Here is a 21462-nt window from a genome sequence, read left to right as displayed (position 1 = left end):
AGGAGAATACTAGAGAAGAAACCAGGAATAGAGGGAAGATCCAGTTTTATTTTGAAAACTTTGTAATTAATACGACTTTTAGAAATCTTGTTGTAAATGCCAAATCAATCTTTGGATATATGAATCAAAGAGTACCCATTTTGTAATTTTATGACTTCTAAACATTAATTACATTCTTCATTATAACATTCAGTGGCTTGCCAAGACTTTGAAGTTTGCTTATTAGATGTTCATAATTTAAGTGCTGGCTACCTGGTCTTCTGGCCAAATTTTAGGACTAACTCTTCCCTACTCCTCAATGGAATATCTTCTGTGTGCACATGTAGCAAGCAAGATGGTCTTAGTATGTGCATGAGGGAGATCACAAAATATATTGAGAGAAGTGCATGAATAAGGTTATAATTAATGGCCTGCTTTCTGCCTTTAGACTGCTTTGAGACCTGATAGCCATATCTTCCTACGTAGCATTTAGAAATCAGAGCTGTTTAAATATTTATTAAATGAAATAATAAAGTGAACACTATTAAATTGCTTTAAAGAAAAACATGGTTTTGTATCACATAGTAGTTCACAAGTATGTAATTATTTATAAGTGAGTAATGTTTATATGTTACACCAAACTTCTTAGCATTTGATAGATGAAGAATCCAAAACTTAGGTATATCTCTGCAGGTTATTTGTAGCTTGAACTCCTCAATTGGTTATCAATTCCTCTTTTATGGTATTAAATGGAAGTTGTGTATTGACTCCTAAAGCAAAATTGAGCATCAAAAGAGAAATACTTATAATTGAGAGCTTTACCAAGAGAGATAACTGGTTTCTTTAAGTAATGGGAAAATGGGCCAAACATGGGTTTTTCTAAGAATGTTTAAAGTGGAGGATCTTTAAACTCTTCTGATATAAAAAAGTCCCATTGATTTTTTTTTTTTTTTTTTTTTTGTGGTCTCCCTTTTACCACTCTTTTTACCAATCCCCTTAAGTAACCTGAAGTTTTATCTCAAAAAAATTGAGAACAGGGGCTGGGGTTGTGGCTCAGAGGTAGAACGCTGGCCTAGCATGTGTGAGGCACTAGGTTTGATCCTCAGCACTACATAAAAATAAACTGAAGGTATTGTGTCCAACTATAACTAAAAAAAAATATTAAAAAATTTGAGAACATTTGTTTTATGAATGAATACTGAGAAACAAGATGGAGTGAATTAGAATTATAAATCATGCATCACATTTGTATCACATCTAAATTTAAATTTAGTCAGTAACCACCCAGTTAAAGTTATAATGATCTGTATTTAGAAGCTTGGATTAATTATTATAGATGATTAGGAACTGATTAGACCCTATTTATTTATTTATGCCTTCCTTTTGGAAATGCTGGATATTTCAGTACCCTTCTCATAGATTTTTGAAGTTTTCTTAATACTGTGGCCATATTAGCATAGCACTGAATTTATAATCCATTTGTTCCAATTTGGGAAAGGAAAATAAATTGGGGCACGATAACTTAGACTTGGATATAAAGTCAGTTTGGTCTAATTCATCTATCAGTTTACTGCCTATTTTTTAAAAACCTCCAGACAAGATGAAATTAGACATTTACATGTCTTCTCCTTAAATAACTTTCCAGATGCATTTGTGCTTCCAGTGAATGAACCAGCCTAACTTGGAATCCGTAGTGGGACTATAGTAGCAAATGTAACAATTAAATGCTTTTATTTTCCATAGTCACATTTCCTTTATAGGAAATTTTGATTATTCATATAGGAAAGGAAAAAAATAACCCAGCTTTTACCTAGCTACCAGGTACCCAGGAACTGGTTTTGGTACTTTATTTGATTTGATAAAAATGTATTTGAATTGCCTGGGTGATCCTATACATATTTTGAGAACTGCTTTTTTTCCTTTCTTTCTTTCTTTCTTTTTTTATTTTTTAAGATTTAGAGAACTAGTTTCTCCTATAGAATGGTAATGACTCTATTTTAGGATACAATACTTGTTGTGAGTCATACATGAGTCTGTTTTTATGGATTTCTAAAATTAACTTATTTAAAGAATATAGAATGAGAACTGTTGTGTTCTTAGCTACTCTGTTTCTTTTATAATGGCTTTATTGTTTTTGTAAAAACTTAAGACTGTTTAAAAACAATTCAAAAATTATAAAGGTAGAAAATAAAAATCCCCATGCAGAGGAAACCCCTTACATTTTTTAGCATTTTCCTTTTAGCGGGATCATACATTGTACAGTTCTCTAACTCATTGTTTTCACTTGGTACTTATAGTAGAATAGTGTTTTGAAAGAAAAAAATCAATTAAAATTATTTCTGAATAGAGTTTTTATTTCTGGAAATACTGAATCAACTCATTTGAAACCTTGGTTGTACATTCCTTACATTAAAAGGAGAGGAAATGATGTTTAAAAGTTCTGGTAATTAATTTTAGAAAGCTTATATGTAGATCTCTTGGAAAATCCCACTAAAAGAATGCACCTGTTTTCAGAAAATATATACAATATTTTGTACATAATTTCAGGATTCTTAGATTTCTACCTTTAGCTACCACCCCGAGGGTCATTTGTGGTGATAATGGAGGGAAGTGGGGTTTCCGAAGAGCTTAGGTCCTGCTGTAGAGACTTGAACACCTTGTTAGAATAATACCTTTTCCTAACACAGTAGCAAGGATTTCTCAGGAGTTACAGTTAGGCATAGCTGCAAGATGGAACCTCATCACCACCATCAAAACTGAAAATAGCTATAGCTCTCCATTGCTTCTATAGAGATCTGTTTAATATTTCTTATTCCTGAAAATTCCAAATGAGAAAGATACTTGTGAACACTTGTTTTATTTAATGACTAGCAGGTTTTATATTCAAACTGAATTAAGGAAATGATACAGCTTCCATTTACTCTTCTAGGAGAGTGTTTTCAGCATCCTGCTTTCTGAAATCCAAGATTTCACATCCCAAGGAATCTGTTACATGCCTTGTTAGCTTATCTTCATTCCTTCTTTCTGCTTTATCAGAAGTGTTTGAGTACAAAAAGTAACATGGTTTTTTGAAATAAAAACTGGCCGGTGTATTTTAACCCTTTTGTAATGTAAAAAAAAAAAAAAAAAAAAAATATATATATATATATATATATATATACACACACACACACACTTATATTTGAATGATAACAGATTAGTGCATGGAAATGTTATGCTTTTGAGGATTTTTAGATAGTATGCTAGGTATTTTATTAAAACAATATACATTTATTTGTTAGAATATTATCAAACTGGTAGTGTGGCCTGTGTTCAGATTTTCTAAAATGTAATGCCCACAGTTTTTCTCACCATTTTCGATTTTAATGAAACCACAGAAACTTAACTAAGTCATATTTAGTCACAATGCTGTGAGTCATTTGTTAATAAACATTTCTATTATTACTTTATGATAGTTTGATCTCTAAAGTTTCAAATAAAAGCTGATTTTAGACTCTTAGTTATTAAAGTTCTAGGGGTAGTGCCAAAAAAAGCTACATGTCCTATATTCTGTGCCAGTTTCTTAAATTAGAATTTTGGATTGCATCCTCAGCGTGTACTGTAGTGGTATTGCTGGGTTGCTATGATACGGTGCTTGTTCTATAATTTGTAGCATGAATCCTGTATGAGATCTTACTTTAAATTTCATATGCATGAGCGGCAGTAATTGGGGATATGACAGCTTTTCCTTTCAACAAAATTATACCTACATAACTGTTATTTCTGTTACAAATGATGATACTCACTACTTCAAATATTTATCCTTAAATGTAAAGGGTTAACAAATTAACAACTTGAAATAATTTTGTTATCCCTAAGAAGTTTAATTTATAAAATACTCAAATGAAGATGGGCAAGAAGAGGAAGACTATAATAACTAATGTACTCAACATTCATTGTACTTCTACTTGGTATTTGAAATCTTGAGATACATGAATGTAGACTAGATTTTCTGGTAAGATGCATTTGAGACAGGATCAGCAAAACCAAAGTATAGGGAAAAACTCTAAATTATTTTACATACTAAATTTTTAAAAATTCAGTGAACTATTCTTAAAATCAATCCTACATAGCTGTATTAATAGAATATTATTACCTCTTTTTCATTTTATGTGTTGATTTTGGGATTCTCATTTACATATCCTTTCAAATTTTTTTTAATTTAATTTTTTTAGTTGTTGACAGAACTTTATTTTTATTTATATGTGGTGCTGAGAATCGAACCCAGTGCCTTACAAATGCTAGGCAAGCACTCTACCACTGAACTATCACCCCAGTCCCCTCCTTTCAAAACTTTTATCAATCTAATTTAGTGTTATAAATTCTGGGCTGAAAAAAAAAAGATACTAAAAGGGGATTCTAAGATGTGTTTGTACACATTTGTGGTGGACTGAAGTTAATGTGATTGTTGGTCAGTGGCATTACCACAATTGACCTTTAAACTTTACTTTCAGTAATGTCTTAAGTTTTTGATACAAAAATATTTTAGAATCAGGACTGGACTACATTTTTAAAACTTTTTTGAAACATGATTCACATACATATAATCTACCCATTTAAATTTGAATCCAGCCGGGCCTGGTGGCACACACCTATAATTCCAGCGGTTTGGGAGACTGAGGCAGGAGGATCACAATTCAAAGCCAGCCTCAACAAAAGTGAGGTGCTAAGCAACTCAGTGAGACCCTGTCTCTAAATAAAATACAAAATAGGGCTGAGGATGTGGTTCAGTGGTTGAGTGCCCCTGAGTTCAATCCCCGGTAGCCCCCACCAAAAAATTATAGAATCCAGTGGCTTTTAGTATATTTACAGATAAGTGCAACCGCCATGATCAATTTTAGAGTATTTTTATCACCTCATAAGGAAATTTCATATCCTTTAAAGGTCACCCTCTATGTTCCTAGGATCTTGTTCCCTACCCTTAAGCAGCTACTGATCTGTTTTCTATCTATATAGATTTCCCTATTCTGTACATTTCATTGAATGGGATCATACAATGTGTGGTATGCTTTCAGGGTTCATCCATGTCATAGCAAGTGACAGTACTTAATTCCTTTTCTTTTTTACTGAATAATATTCTGTTGTGTGACTGTACCATGCTTTATTTATTTATCACTTGATATTAGGGTTTTTTTTTTCACCTTTGTGTATATATATATATAAAATGCTGCTATAAACATTTGTGTACCAGTTTTTGTGTGAATATATTTTTATTTCTCATGGGTGTATACCTAGGAGTGGAATTTCTGGGCCATGTGATAATTCTGTGTTTAATTTCTTGAGGAACTTCCACACTGTTTTTCACAACAGTTGCACCATTTTGTATTTACACCTGCAGTGTATGAGAGTTCTGATCACTCTGTACCTTCCAGTACTTCTTACTTGTCTTCTTGATTATAGCCATCCTAATGGATATGAAGTAGTGTCTACTTGTGGTTGTGATTTGCATTTCCTTAATAACTAATGCTGTCCACTTCTCTCTTCTTGTGCTTATTGTATTACCTGGAGAAATGGCTCTTCAAATCCTTTGCCCTCCCCCAACCCTTTTGTGGTTTAGGGGATTAAAGCCAGGGCCTTGCATATGCAAGGCAAGCACTCTACACACTGAGCTTTAGCCCCAGCCCAGTCCATTTTTTTATTGTTTATCTTTCTATCATTGAGTTGTAACAATTCTTTATATATTTATGGTACAACTTCCTTTAGCTTTTCACTTTTTCTTTTTCTTTTTTTTTTTTGTACCAGGGATTGAACTCAGAGGTGCTTAACCACTGAACCACATCCCCACCCCTTTTTATGTTTTATTTAGAGACAATTCTATAAGATGCTTTAGGGCCTCACTAAGTTGCTGAGGCTGGCTTTGAACTTGTGATACTCCTGCCCCAACCTCCCAAGGCACTGGTATTACAGGTGTGTGCCACCGAGCCCAATGGCTTTTCACTTTCTTAATGCTGTCTGTTGAAGAATAAAAATTGCTCTGTGTGTATGTGTGTGTATGCTGGGGTTTAAACCCAGTGACTTATGCTTGATAGGCAAGCACTCTACTGCTAAGCCACATACCCAGCCCAAAAGTTTTTAAATTTTGATTAAGTATAAATTGTCTTTTTTTCTTTCCTTTGCTCATGCTTTTGATGTCATATCTAAGAATCTTTCCAAAATCTAAGGTCTTGAAGATTTGCTCTGTGTCTAAGAATTTTAGAATTTTAATCCTTAAATTTAGGTCTTTGGCCATTTTTATTAATTTTTGTGTAAGATATGATTTCAGGGTCCAAATTAATTCTTTTGCATGTGGATATCCAGTTGCCCCAGCACCATTTGTTGAAAACTATTCTTTTCTTATTAAATGGCCCTGCCACCCTTATTGAAAATCAGCCAGATTCTCAATTCTACTTCATTGATATATATCTGTTTTTGTGTCAGTATCACACTGTCTTGATTACTACTGTTTTTAGTAAGTTATGAATGTAAGTTGTGAATCTTACTCCTTTTTCTTTGTCCCCATGGATGCTTAACCACTGAGCCACATCCCCCATCCCCCCCACCTTTTTTTTAACTTTGAGACATGATCTTTTTTTTTTTTTTTTTTGGATTAGGGATACTTAAACTATATTACTATTAGCTATATCCAGGGTGAAAATAGACAGTTTTTTCTTTTCTACCATAGTGAAGGTAAAGGGGGTGTGTTAGATTTCTGTTGCTGTGATGAAATACCTTAGAAAAATCAACTTAAAGGAGAAAGGGCTTATTTTGGGTCATGGGTTCAGAGGTTTTGTGTATGGTCATTTGTCCCTGTCACTTTGGACATCATGGCAAGAATCATGTGGTAGAGTGAAGCTGCTCACTTTACAGCAGTCAGGAAGCAGAGAGTAAAGGGGTCAGAGTCCCAATATCTCCTTCAAGAGCACACATTTGATCACCTAAGGTCCTTCTACTAGGTCCCTCCTCCTAAAGGGTTTCTTTAGTTCCCAGTTGTGCCATAAGCTGGGGACCAAGATTTTATTTTATTTTATTTTATATATATATATATATATATATATATATATATATAAAACTTTATTATTTTATTTTTTAAATACATGACAGCAGAATACATTATAATTTTTATTACACATATAAAGAACAATTTTTCATATTTTTGTGTATAAAGTATGTTTATGCCAATTTATGTCTTTATATATGTACTCTCTTTTTTTACATTATAATTCTTATTACATATATATACCACAATTTTTCATATCTCTTGTCTTCATACATGTACTTTGGATAATGATGTCCATCACATTCCACCATTTTTGCTACTTTAATATAATTTAAATATTTATTCACTCAAAGGTTTTTCATCACAGCTTTTTATGAATACTTATGGATTCTCTTTTTTTAAATTTTTTTTATTGGTTGTTCAAAACATTACAAAGCTCTTGACATATCATATTTCATACATTAGATTCAAGTGGGTTATGAACTCCCATTTTTACCCCAAATACAGATTGCAGAATCACATCGGTTACACATCCACATTTTTACGTAATGCCATATTAGTAACTGTTGTATTCTGCTATCTTTCCTATCCTCTACTATCCCCCCTCCCCTCCCCTCCCATCTTCTCTCTCTACCCCATCTACTGTAATTCATTTCTCTCCTTGTTTATTTTCCCATTCTTATATGTAATTTTGTATAACAATGAGGGTCTCCTTCCATTTCCATGCAGTTTCCCTTTTCTCTCCTTTTCCCTCCCACCTCATGTCTCTGTTTAATGTTAATTTTTTCCTCCTGCTCTTCCTCCCTGCTCTGTTCTTAGTTGCTCTCATTATATCAAAGAAGACATTTGGCATTTGTTTTTTAGGGATTGGCTAGCTTCACTTAGCATAATCTGCTCTGGTGCCATCCATTTCCCTGCAAATTCCATGATTTTGTCATTTTTTAGTGCTGCGTAATACTCCTTGGTGTATAAATGCCACATTTTTTAATCCATTCATCCATTGAAGGGCATCTAGGTTGGTTCCACAGTCTAGCTATTGTGAATTGTGCTGCTATGAACATTGATGTGGCAGTATCCCTGTAGTATGCTCTTTTAAGGTCTTCAGGGAATAGTCCGAGAAGGGCAATATCTGGGTCAAATGGTGGTTCTATTCCCAGCTTTCCCAGGAATCTCCATACTGCTTTCCAAATTGGCCGCACCAATTTGCAGTCCCACCAGCAATGTACAAGAGTACCCTTTTCCCCACATCCTCGCCAGCACTTGTTGTTGTTTGACTTCAGAATGGCTGCCAATCTTACTGGAGTGAGATGGTATCTTAGGGTGGTTTTAATTTGTATTTCTCTGACTGCTAGAGATGGTGAGCATTTTTTCATGTACTTGTTGATTGTATGTCCTCCTCTGAGAAGTGTCTGTTCAGGTCCTTGGCCCATTTGTTGATTGGGTTATTTGTTATCTTATTGTTTAATTTTTTGAGTTCTTTGTATACTCTGGATATTAGGGCTCTATCTGAAGTGTGAGGAGTAAAAATTTGTTCTGAGACATGATCTTTCTAAGTTGCTTAAAACCTCACTAAGTTGCTGGCCGCTGGGGTTACAGGTGTGTGTTGGCACGCCTGTCTGTTTCACTTCTGCAAGATTGTTTTGGCAGCTCTGGGTCACTTGCACTTGCAAAGGTTAAGTTACTGATTTGAGATTTTTGTTCTTATATAGGTATTTACAGCTGTACCTTCTCTAAACTTTTAAGTTTCTGGAATTTGTCTCAAAGTCGTTTCTAATTTCCCTTTCAGTTTCTTCTTTGACTCATTATCAGATTTATACTAGCCTCATTCCAGTAAGATATACGTTTGTTTCCCTTTTGTGGTATTGTTGTTACACAATTGTATCTATTAATGTTACAACACCAATAATACATTGTTATAATTATTACTTTACCATCATCAGTAGTTATTTTTTTATTCTAGTACCTCCTTTCTGCTATTACCAGCAAAATATATTTCTATATATTAATAACCCAACAATACATTATATTACTACTGTTTTATACAATGACTTTTAAAATCAGGTAAGAAAAGATTTGTAATGCACTTATAATGTCTTATATAAATTTCATAACTACTTTCACTGGTGATGTTTGTTTTTTGGTCAGATTATCATCTGTGATCACTTGCTTTTGGCTTGAAGGAATTCCTGTAGTGTTTCTTGTAAGGCAGGCTAGTGGGAATAGATTTAAAAAAAAAAATCTGGGAATGTCTTTATTTTTGCTTATATTTTAAAGATAGCTATAGTAGTTTTGGTTGGCAAGTTTTTCATTTATTTTATTTTTTTTCTCTGAGCACTTCAAAACGCTATTCTGTGTTTCCATCTTCTGTTACGTTTGCTGAGATATCACCTATTAATGTTAGTCCTTGTAAATGACAAATAATTTTTCTGTTGCTGCTTTCAAGATTTTCTCATTGTCTTTGACATTTAGCATTTTTACTACAATGAGTCTGTGGATCTCATTGAGCTGAATCCTTTTGGAGTTTTTTGGGTTTCTTGAATACATTAGGTTAGAGTTATCAGTACATTTGGGGAGTTTTCAGTCATCATTTTATTTCTTAAAGTATTTTTTCTGCTCCTTCTCTTTTCTCCTTCTGTTACTCCCATTGTGCATTTGTTATACACTTGATGGTGTCCTACAGGTGTCTTCTGTATCTTTGTCCATTTTTCTTCATCCTTTTTACTTTTCATTCTCCAGATTGCACAGTCTCTATTGACGTATCTCCAAGTTCCCTGAATCTTTCTAATGCCAGTTCACATCTCCTCATGAGTTCTTTTAGTTTGTTTTTCTCATTTTGTTACGCTTTTCAACTTAGGATTTCTGTTTGATTCTCTTTTATAAGTTATCTTTGTTAGTAACCTCTGTTTGATCTGAAATTATCATCATACCTTTCTTTTTTAAATTTTTAAAATTTGTTTTAATTAGTTACATATGGCAGTAGAATATACTTGGATACATCATATATAATGGAGTGTAGTTTCTCATTCTTCTGGTTATACATGATGTAGAATCCCACCACTCTTATAGTTATATATGTACATAGGGAAATAATGTGTGATTTGTTTTACTATCTTTCCTTCCCCCCTTACTCCCTCCCCTCTCTTTATTCCCCTCTACCTAAAGTAACTCTTACCTAGCCCCACCCCTCCTTTGTGAATAAGCATCCGCATATCAGAGAAAATATTTGGCTTTAATTGGCATATTTTGGTTAGCATGATACTCTCCAACTCCATCCATTTTCTGGCAAATGCCCTAATTTCACTCTTCTTTTAGGCTGAGTAATATTCCATTGTGTATATATACCACATTTCTTTAATCCATTCATCTGTTGAAGGGCACCTAGGTTGGTTCCATAGCTTAGAATTGTGAATTGAGCTGCTATAAACATTGATATGGCTGCATTATTGTAATATGCTGATTTTAAGTCCTTTGGGTATAAACCGAGAAGTGGGATAATGGGCCAAATGGTGGTTTCTTTCCAAGTTTTCTGAGGAATCTCCATACCACTTTATATAATAGTTGCACCAATTTGTATTCCCACCAGCAATCTGTGAGTGTACCTTTTTTCCCATATCCTCACCTACATTTATTGTTGTTTGTATTCTTTTTTTTTTTTTTTTTTGGTGGGTTTACTGGGCATTGAACTCAGGAACACTCGACCACTGAGCCACATCCCCAGGCCTGTTTTGTATTTTATTTAGAGACAGGGTCTCACTGAGTTGCTCATCACCTTGCTTTTGCTGAGGCTGGCTTTGAACCTGCAGTCCTCCTGCCTCAGCCTCCCCAGCTGCTGGGATTACAGGTGTGTACCACCATGCCCAGCTTATTTGTATTCTTGATAATTGAATTCTGACTGAGGTGTGAGATAAAATCTTACAGTAGTTTTGATTTGCATTTCTTTTAATTGCTACAGATGTTGAACATTTTTTCATATATTTATTGATGGATTGAATTTCCTCTTCTGTGAAGTGTTCAGTTCCTTAGCCCATTTGTTGATTGGGTTATTGTTTTGTTTTTTTTTTTTTTTTGGTGGTGTTAAGTTTTTTTAATTTTTTATATGACCTGGATATTAATGCTCCATGAGATAAAGATTTTCTCCTATTCTGTAGGCTCTCTCTTCTCATTATTGATTGTTTCCTTTGCTGAGAAGAAGCCTTTTAGTTCAAATCCGTGCCATTTATTGATTGTTAATTTTACTTCTTGAGCTTTGTGACTCTTGTTAAGGAAGTCCAGATCCTAAACCAACATGGTGACAATTTAGGTCTACTTTTTCTTCTTTTAGGTGCAGGGTCTCTGGTCTAGTGCCTAAGTCTTTGATCCCTTTTGAGTTGAGTTTTGTGCAGGGTGAGAGGTAGGGGTTTAATTTCATTTTGTTACACACGGATTTCCAATTTTCCCAGCACCATTTAATGGATAGACTATCTTTTCTCTGGTGAATGTTTTTGGCGCCTTTGTCTAGTACAAGATAGCTGTGTTTATGTGGGTTTGTTTCTGTGTCCTCTGGTTTGTTCCATTGTTCTGTTGTCTGTTTTGGGCCAATACCATGCTGTTTTTGTTACTGTGGCTCTATAGTGAAGTTTAAGGTCTGGGCTTCATTCTTCTTGCTAAGGAGTGCCTTGGCTATTCTGGGTTTTTATTTTTCCAAATGAATTTCACATCATACCTTTCTTTACTCCTTTAGTTATGGTTGCTTTAATTCTTTGGACATACTTATAATGGCTACTTTGAAGGTCATATTCTGTTAAATCCAACATCTGATCACTCTGACAGGCAGTTTTTGCTACCTCCTCTTTTTTCCCCCCCTGGCTTTTGGGCCATACTTTTCCTGTTTAGTTTATATATCTTGCCAGCTGGACATTTAAAATCATATATTGTAGCAACATAGGGTACTGATCTCAGTCCTCGTGCTCAGGGCTTATTGTTACTTATTTATTTGTTTAATGCCTGAGTGAAGTTTCTCCCCACTGCTATGTCAAGCCCCTGATGTTCCTCTGAGAGGTGCAGCTTTGGATATGCCCACAGTCGTCCCGGGAGGGTGGTGGTGGGGCAGTGTTTTCTTTGTCTTTTCCTAACTGCATTGCCTGCTATAAGTCTCACTGTTTTCCGGTTGACTGCTCAGTTGTTCTCAGCAGTGCTCGGGGGTACAAATTATTCCACAGACTAATCCAGTCAAATTCGGGATTTGAAGGACTCGTTCCCAAGTTCAGTGTATGATATTTATTCTGACACCGGGAAGGCAACTCCAGGCGGGTCTCTCTCCCTGGATCTCTCCTGAAAACTAGTTGGCCTGCAGTTTAATCTGTATCCTCATCGGATCTAGAAATCATCCTTTTCCCTTTTCAACATCCCCTCCCCTGTTTTTGAGAACACTCTGAGGCTTGAACTTTCTTAGGCTCCTTGCAAATGAAGTCGATTCTTTTGGGAAAAGATGAAGAGCTGTTTATGGGAGGGGTGGCATTAGCCGAGGTCTTTTTGGCATGCCAAAAAGGTCCAGTGCTGGTGTGATTCTCAGTGGCGCTGCCCAGAAAGTGAAGTCTCTGTCCCACAAGTGAGGGTTGGGCATAAGGGAGCCCTCACTTCTCCTCTGCCCTTGCCTAGAACTCAGCCTCGTCCACAGGTAGCTGTGGGGAGGGTAAGAAATGCCAGTGTCCTGCTCCTCGCTGGCAGGGAGCCGGAGGTAGATGGATCCCCGTGTTCTTGGCTACACTTCTTTGAAATGGAGTTTATACCTCTCTGAGCCAAGGAGAAAGAAGCAGTCTTGGTTCAAATACCACAGATTCACTATTCTTATTTCATTTTTGTAGGTGCTCTTAGAAAGGTGTTTCCTCATTTGCTCTTTGCCATTTCCAGAGGCTTCAAATCGTTGTTTTGAACATAACTTTCATTAGTTTCCCTGGGGAGCAGAACGGTGGAGCTCCTTTCCTTATCTTGTGAGAAGTTTCTCTCTCTGGACTATAATTTTAATAATAATAATATTATTATTTAATAACAATTAGTTCTTACATAGGACTTCATGGCTTTCAGGTATACAACTTCACAAATAAATTTGAAATCTTCAGGAAGATTACTTGAAATAAACCATTTACTAGAACTGATGCAAGAAGCAACAAAAATCTAAATAGTATGTCTGTATGGTTGAATCCTAATTAAAAACCCTAAAAAAAAGCTGGGTGCAGTGGCGCTTACCTATAATCCCAGTGACTCAGGAGGGTGAGGCAGGAGAACTTCGAGTTCAAAGCCAGCTTCAGCAAAAGGGAGGCACTAAGCAACTTAGTGAGACCCTGTCTCTAAATAAAATACTAAATAGGGCTGGGGAAGTGGCTCACTGGTCAAGTGCCCCTGAGTTCAATCCCCGGTAATCCTCCCCCCACAACCCACAAACACACACACACACAAAAAAAAAACTTTAAGAAGAACATTATCAGAAAATTATAGAGCACTGTATCTCATGAACATAGTCTTGTAAAATATTAACAGGTTAAATTCTGTTAATTCAATATAAAATATAAAATAGGATGATATGTCATGATCATGTGGGAGTTAGACCAGGAATGCAAGGCTGGTTATACATTTAATATTTACTCACCTGTATAAATAGAATAAAGGGGGGATCATATCATTTTAATAGGAACAAATTTCCTATTCTATACAGTTTCTTACTCTTTTGTACTTTTCTTTGCAAATTCAGCTGCCTCTATAGACCTGATCTCTGATCTCTCTCTCTTGTTAACCTGCTTGCTTTTTTGGGTCTTCTCTTCCCTGTTCTTCCTTTCCCTGAAAAGTGCCACCAAATGACTGATGTGATCGCAGTGTTCACTGTCTCCCTTCTCTCGGGGATCAAGGGTCCTGTATTGCCTGTTTCCCAACAGCTGAAATAGTTTGGTATACTTTGTCCAGCATTTAGTAGTTTACAGTGGTGGGCCTAGTCTGCTAGAAGTCTTGCCCACCCTTTAAAGTGATGCATGAGATTTCATAATTAAATTCATATGTATAGTTTATACAGATTTACATTTTTCTGCTTACCAATATACTTATTGGTCATTTATGTATCATGACCTTTATTTGCCTTTTTTTTATTTCATAGGTGTTCTTTTGTATATTCCAAATACCAATCCTTTGTTGGTTATAAAACTATATTATTTACAGTTTTCCTGTTAACATTTTTTTTTTTTTTTTTTTAGTTCTCTTGGAAATTTTTGTGTGTGAGGGAAGGATCTAATTTTATTTTTTTCATATGAGTAGTCACTATAAGTTATTGAATTTTTAAAATTCCCTCCTGACTGCTGGGTGTGGTGGCACACACCTGTAATTCCAGCCATTTAGGAGCTTGAGGCTGCAGGATCAGAAGCTGGAAGCTAGGCCTCAGCAACTTAGCAAGGCCCTTTCTTAAAATAAAAAATAAAAACTACATCATGTGCATGTGTGACCATATTACAATAAATTCTACTTTTATGTGTAACTATAATGTACCAATTAAATAAATAAATAAATAGGGATGTAGCTTGGTGAGTGGTAGAGTGCCCCCTGGGTTCCATCTGTGGTACCAAAAGAAAAAAAATCCCGACTGACTTCAAAAAGAAATAACAACTATATTACAAATTAACCTTCTGGATGTGTACACTGGCATGTTTCTAAGTGCCTTATGCTCCCCACTCCAGTGGTCTTTTTGTCTATTCCTACATAACACGTGGCAGTTTTAATTACTTAATAAGGACAGAGATGACTTTTCCCTTCTTCATCTTCTTAAAAATTATCTAGACAATTCTTGGCTCTTTATTTTTTCAGATGAATTTTTATGAACAACTCTTCTGGTTCCATCAAAACACCATGTTGATAATTTGATCTGAATTGCATATCTTGTATATATTTATTGGAAAAGATACTAGTTTCCCCATCAGTGACTATAGTATATCTCTTTATAGTATGTCTTTATTTCATGAAAGTTTTGTAATTTTCTTTATGAAATTCTTGTGTGTCTAACTCTTAGAGTCTTTGCCCTTCAAACCCAGTCAGTATGTTTTGAGAAAGCTTATACCACGTGGAAAGGTTACACATCCGGGTTCTAGTACTTTTTTTTAGCCAACAGCCAGAATCAACTGCCACACTTTTATGAGTGGTTTAAGTTGCATAGAATTCCAGTCCCTAACTTTCTAGTTTTTTTAGCTGAGACTTAAACATCATGGAGCAGAGATAAGCTTGTCCCTGCTGTGTCCTGTCTGAATCCTTGACCCAAAAAACCTTGGGAGATAATAACAATTATTTTAAGCAACTGAAATTTAGGGGGTAATTTGTTTCTAAATAATAGAAAATGAATACACCAGGCATTATTCTGATTATGATTTGTTTTCTCCTGGAGGTCTACCCATAAAAACACCTAATTAGAATATTCTAATATAGTATATAGGGGAATAATTTCTCATCCTAAATTAATAAGTTGGCATTATTATTATCTGTATTTATATGTGATTAAAAATATGTGAGTCTATAGGTTAAAGGAATCAACTTAGATGTTGAAAATTCGTTATGAACAGGCTTCTTGGGATACTGGCCTTGTTCTTTATTGAGGATGAACTACCATGTGTTTGAGAGTGAGAGTTTTCCTTTTCCATGACATTTCTGTAGTCAGGTAGAACATTCAGTGTGGGGAAAAAACAAACTTGTCTCAAAGTCCTCTTAATTTAGTAGTACAGCTTCCTAAGTAGGACTCATAAAATAAGATCAAAGGATACAATGTAAAACTTCTTTGCAGGAGTTTCCTAAAGATTCTAATTTACATTTGGGCATGGTGGTGCATGCTAATCCCAGTGGCTGGGAAGACTGAGGCAGGAGGATTTTGAGTTCAAAGCCAGCCTCAGCAAAAGCGAGGTGTTGAGCAACTCATTGAGACCCTGTCTCTAAATGAAATATAAAATAGGGCTGGGGATGTGGCTCTGTAGTCAAGTTCTCCTGAGTCCAATCTCCCCCTCCAAAAGAAAGATTCTAATTTACATTATCACATGGCTGATTACCCTATCAGCCAGGCTTGTCTTTAGGCTTCACCTGTTATCTTCTGGCAGGACTCTTACTGATAAGAAATCTGATAGATATCTACTTTTGGTTCTTCTGTGGATTTTTTTTTTTTAATGCAAAAACTTTTAGCCTTCCCTTTAGGACATATGAATATTCAGGGATATGCTGGATTATCCTTTTGTCTGGGTCATTTTTTCTGTTTATTTGGTTTTCTTTTCTTGTTGTAGGCTTTCTGTGAATGGCTGTTGATTCTTTGTTTTCCACTTCATATATATGAGTGAACAAAAAAAATCATTTCAGGAGTTAGATGTGGTTATTGACTCTGGTTTTGTTTAGAGTAATTGAACATGGAACTAGTTAAAAGCTAGAAAGCATGACTCTCTGAGACTATTCAATTTCTTTGGAGAAGAACTTTTAAATTTTTTTTTCCAGGAGTATGAATGCATGATTCCCTTCTGGAGTGGGGTCTGTTTTAAATGTACTTATTAATTAAGTTTTTGTGGTATTGGGGATCAAGCCCAGGGTCTTGTGTGTGCTAAAGCATGTATTTTTACTACTGAGTTACATCCCAGCCCAGACTTTTTATTTAATCCTCCATTTCAGCTCATGTCTCAGTCCCTTCCTCTATTCAACTAGATATTTCTTAGTCTTGAACTACTGGAGTCCTGTAGGACCCTCATCTGTAGTCCTCTGTTATTCTAGCATGTGATTTCCTTTGTCATGGTTTTATCAGTTTCTGACTTTGAGTTTTCAAAAAATTTGTTAAAGTCTCTTGCGTAAGGCCTTTTCTGTTCTGTTATTGTAGGTTCATCTCTCCCCCTCTCCCCATATCTACTAACATTCTAGAGGGAGGGATAAGAGGTAAACAAAATGGACACTTTTAATTAGTGTGCATGTGAATCTCTTAAGTGGGTGAGGATTTAGAATACAGCTTTTAAATGAACGTGTGCAGTCTAGGTGGTTTGAATCCTAGCTTTGTTACAAATTTGCTTTATGATTTTACGTATGCTACATAGGATGAGATTTTTTAGTTTTTAGTTTTGTTTATTTTTGTGGTGCTATTGATCCAACTTAGAGTCTTACACATGCTAGGCAAGTGCTCTGCCACCACTGTACTCCAGGCTTTGATCTTAATTTCACATATTATGGAACAGTGGTTTTTAAAAAAAACTGCAAAATACAATATGAAATTGTATTTTACTTACTTGACATCTGAGTATCCTTTTACAGTTCAAATGAATTCTTTTTTTTTTTTTTTTTTTATTGTTGGTCGTTCAAAACATTACATAGTTCCTCATACATCATATTTCACAGTTTGATTCAAATGAGTTATGAACTCCCAATTTTATCCCGTATACAGATTGCTGCATCACATCAGTTACCCTTCCATTGATTGACATATTGCCTTTCTAGTGTCTGATGTATTCTGCTGTCTATATTATTCTCTACTATACCCCCTCCCCTCCCCTCCCCTCCCCTTTTCTCTCTCTACCCCTTCTACTGTAAATCACTTCTTCCATTTGAATTATCTTGTCTTACCCCTCCTTTCCTCTTATATGTCATTTTGTATAACCCTGAGGATCGCCTTCCATTTCCATGCGATTCCCCTTCTCGTTTCCTTTCCCTCCCACCTCTCAACCCTGTTAATGAAAATCTTCGTCTCAAGCTCTTCGTCCCTACCCTGTCCTTGTTTCCTCCCCTTATATCAGAGGAGTCATTTGGTATTTGTTTTTTAAAGATTGACTAGCTTCACTTAGCATCAAATGAATTCTTACACTTACATGCAATACACTCTGTTTTTGTTTTGTTGTTGTTGTTTTTTTCCACTCTGGCTTTTTTGTTTGTTTTATTGTTGTTTTTGTTTTGTACCAGAGATTGAACCCAGGGGCACTCATCTTCAGCCCTTTTTATTTTCTATTTGGATACAGGATCCCACTATGTTGCCTAGGGCCTCACTAAGTTGCTGAGGCTGGCCTCAAACTTGCAGTCCTCCCACTTTAGCCTGTTTTCCTGGTTATTGTTGTTGTCAGTTCTAGATACAACCAAGTGAAGTGATCCTACTACCCCAATTGGTTACAACCCACACTTTGAAAAACAGTACACTAGAGTACTGTTTCATAAAATGTAAGCCAGATACATCTTCAAGTTGGATGTTGGGAGAAAAAAAAAAGAGGGAAAAAAGACTTCGTAAGAATTTAGGAACAACCTGTCAGGACTTTGGAAAGTTCTAAAACGTGTATTAATAATTCTTCAAAGATGAAATACTTCCTTGGAGTTGTCTGATTCCCTCTCTACTTGACACTATGCAGGGATTTTTTACAATGTTGAGAATTCATTAGTGGGATCACAGTATAATAGAAAACAGCTAAGATGAATTTTGAAAATCATCTTCCAGGCAAGTTTAAATTAATTATGTATTTTGCAAAAGGAAGGCACATCTGTTTTTCTTGTTTAGATAATTCCTTGATTGTGCAGTTTGTCTTGTATCTTTTATAATATTCATGCAGAGACCTTTTTTTTTTTTTTGAGACCCTTTTTTTTTAAATTGAGGATTTAGTTACATTTTCTAGTAGAGTGCTTTTAGTAAATACTTAGCTCTGGTGTTGTTATTGAAGATATAAATACAAATTGATATCATAGGTTATTGCATAATATTCTTATGTGGTGATGGAGATCAATTATTACATAATATTCTTAAAATTGTGGTCATGTTTCCTTGAGTTAACATAAAAACTTAATGCATTTGAAATTGTTGAATATTTTTGCACTTACAATAGTTGGGGTCTGAATTGCTCTGTGATATATACTTTGGGAGATCAAAGTATATACTTACAAGTTTACACGTAGGATAGGGTTTTTTCTTGATTTAAATGGAATTAATAGGATCTTAAATGCTCTCTCCCTGTTTGTTCAAGATTCATTTACATATTTTGGAAGAAATTAATATTTGTTTGAAATAGATGCATGTCATCAGTGCAAGACTATTAAAACAGGCACAGTGGCACACACCTTAATCCCAACAACTCAAGAGGCTGAGGCAGGAGGATCACAAATTTAAGGCCAGCCTCAGCAATTTATTGATAATTAAATTCAGTGTGACTAAACAAATACAGATGCTCTGCAACTTATCACAGGATAACACTCAATAAAATCATTCTAAGTCAAAAATAACACTGTCATAAATGCATTTAATAGCTGGGCGTGGTAGCACACACCTGTAATCCCAGCCGCTTGGTAGGCTGAGGAGGAGGATTATGAGTTCAAAGCCAGTCTCAGCACCTTAGTGAAGCCCCAAGCAACTCAGCAAGACCCTGTCTCTAAATAAAATATTAAAAAAGGGCTAGGGATGTAGCTCAATGGTTAAGTACCCTAGGTACAATCCCTGGTACAAAAAAAATCATTTAATACATATGAGTATCATATGTTAGCAACACAGTACATTATAGAGTATTGGTTGTTTACACTTGTGATCACATGACTATGAGCTATGACTTGCTGCTACTGATGTCCAGCATTGTGAAAGGGTATCATACCATGTATCTCTATCCCAGGGAAAGATCAAAATCCGAAATACGCTTTCTGTTGAGTGCATACCTCCTTCTCACAGGTTTTTGACTGTGCTGTAGTACTCAGGGTATGATGTGAAGCAATTACTCTGTCAGCATCCACAATTCTAGTTGCTGTATGGTGTTGTCCTATAAGATGTTTTGAACTTGCATGTTTCTAGAGGTGTTTTTATTTTTAAGACTAGAAGTAAAGTTCTGGTAGACAATATAGTTAATATTGGAGGGAGAATTCCAGGTGAGGAAGCATGTGAGTCTGAATGGAGTTATCCATATTGAGAATGGATAATTAACATCAGTTCAATGAAAATAGCCAAGGACAGTCATCAAGAATACAAAAATAATAAATGCTGGAGAGGATGTGGAGAAAAAGGAACACTTTTACACTGTTGGAGGGATAGTAAATTAGTACAACCACTATGGAAATCAGTATGGAGGTTTCTCAAAAGACTAGGCATGGAATCACCGTAGCACTTAGCTATTCCACCCCTGAGTATTTATCCTGAAGAATTAAAGTTGTCATTAGTGACACATGCATACTGTTTCCCACAGCACAATATACAAGAGCCAAACAATGGAACCAGCCTAGGTGACCATCAACAGATGAATGGATAAAATTAAGTAAACAGAGAAAAAATAGCCAAGGAAAAAAACAATATGTGACATTACTATAAGACATTGCCAGACAGAAATAATATTGAGTGTATGACAGACTTTATTTGTAAGAATGCTTATAATAGAGAAGTTGTAAGCATAATCTTTTAAAAAATATTTTATTATTTTTCAGTAGTAGTTGGACACAATACCTTTATTTTATTTCTTTTATTTTTATGTGGTACTGAGGATCAAACCCAGGGCCTCACACGTGCTAGGTGAATGCTCTACCACTGAGCCACAACCCAGCCCCAAGAGTATATTCATTTAAAAAAAAAAAAACATTTATTTATTTATTTTTTAGGTATAGATGGACACAACACAATGCCTTTATTTTTATGTGGTGCTGAGGATCAAACCCAGGGCCTCACATGTGCTAGGTGAATGCTCTACCACTGAGCCACAACCCAGCCCCAAGAGTATATTCATTTTTTTAAAAAAAAACATTTATTTATTTATTTTTTAGGTATAGATGGACACAACACAATGCCTTTATTTTTATGTGGTGCTGAGGATCAAACCCAGGGCCTCACACGTGCTAGGTGAATGCTCTACCGCTTAGCCATAACCTCAGCCCCAAGTGCATAATCTTTATTGTTCAAATTCAGAGTCTTTTCAGGCATAAAAGGTTTGTGGACTTATTAAATACTTTTTACTAGATAAGGGAAACCCTACTCAATGAATGATTCTTGTCCTTAAGAAGCCTGATATCTTTTGGGGGTTGATAAAGGAAATATTGAATATAGACCTAAAGATAATACACAGTCAACTATATAAATTGTTGTTGTGAGTACTACTATAAATGTTCAGTGAAAGGAGACATCATTGTATCCTGACCTACCCAAGGGAAATTTTGTGGAAAATGTGGGATCTAAGTTTATTCTTAAAGAATGTATAGAATTTGGAAAGACAGGGAAGGAAGTCTGGTGAAATATTTCAGATAGAAGGCCTGGAGGCACACAACTGTAATCCTGGTAACTCTGGAGGCCAAAACAGAGGGATCAAGGCCAGCTTGGGCAACTAAGTGAGATCCTGTCTCAAAAAATAAAAAGGGCTGGAGTGGTAGAGCACTCCTGGGTACTGCAAAAAAAAAAAAAAAAAAAAAAGTTATATAGAATAAAGATTTTGAACAAAGACCTTGCCTTTAGAAAATAGTAAGAGAACTGTTTTCATGCCAAGGAGGTAGGAGTGAGAGAAAGGAGA

General features: G+C 35.4%; 1 protein-coding gene across 1 annotated transcript in view; it reads left to right on the top strand.

The window, feature by feature from the left end:
* Ppp2r5a (protein phosphatase 2 regulatory subunit B'alpha) overlaps window positions 1–21462 on the top strand; it is a 66368-nt gene that overhangs the window by 10118 nt on the left and 34788 nt on the right. The gene's annotated exons all lie outside the window — the stretch shown is intronic.

This window comes from Urocitellus parryii, chromosome 9, assembly GCF_045843805.1.
Source record: "Urocitellus parryii isolate mUroPar1 chromosome 9, mUroPar1.hap1, whole genome shotgun sequence".
Taxonomy (NCBI): Eukaryota; Metazoa; Chordata; class Mammalia; order Rodentia; family Sciuridae; genus Urocitellus; species Urocitellus parryii.
Note: the sequence above shows the minus strand (reverse complement) of the source record. Positions and strands in the feature narration are given on the sequence as shown.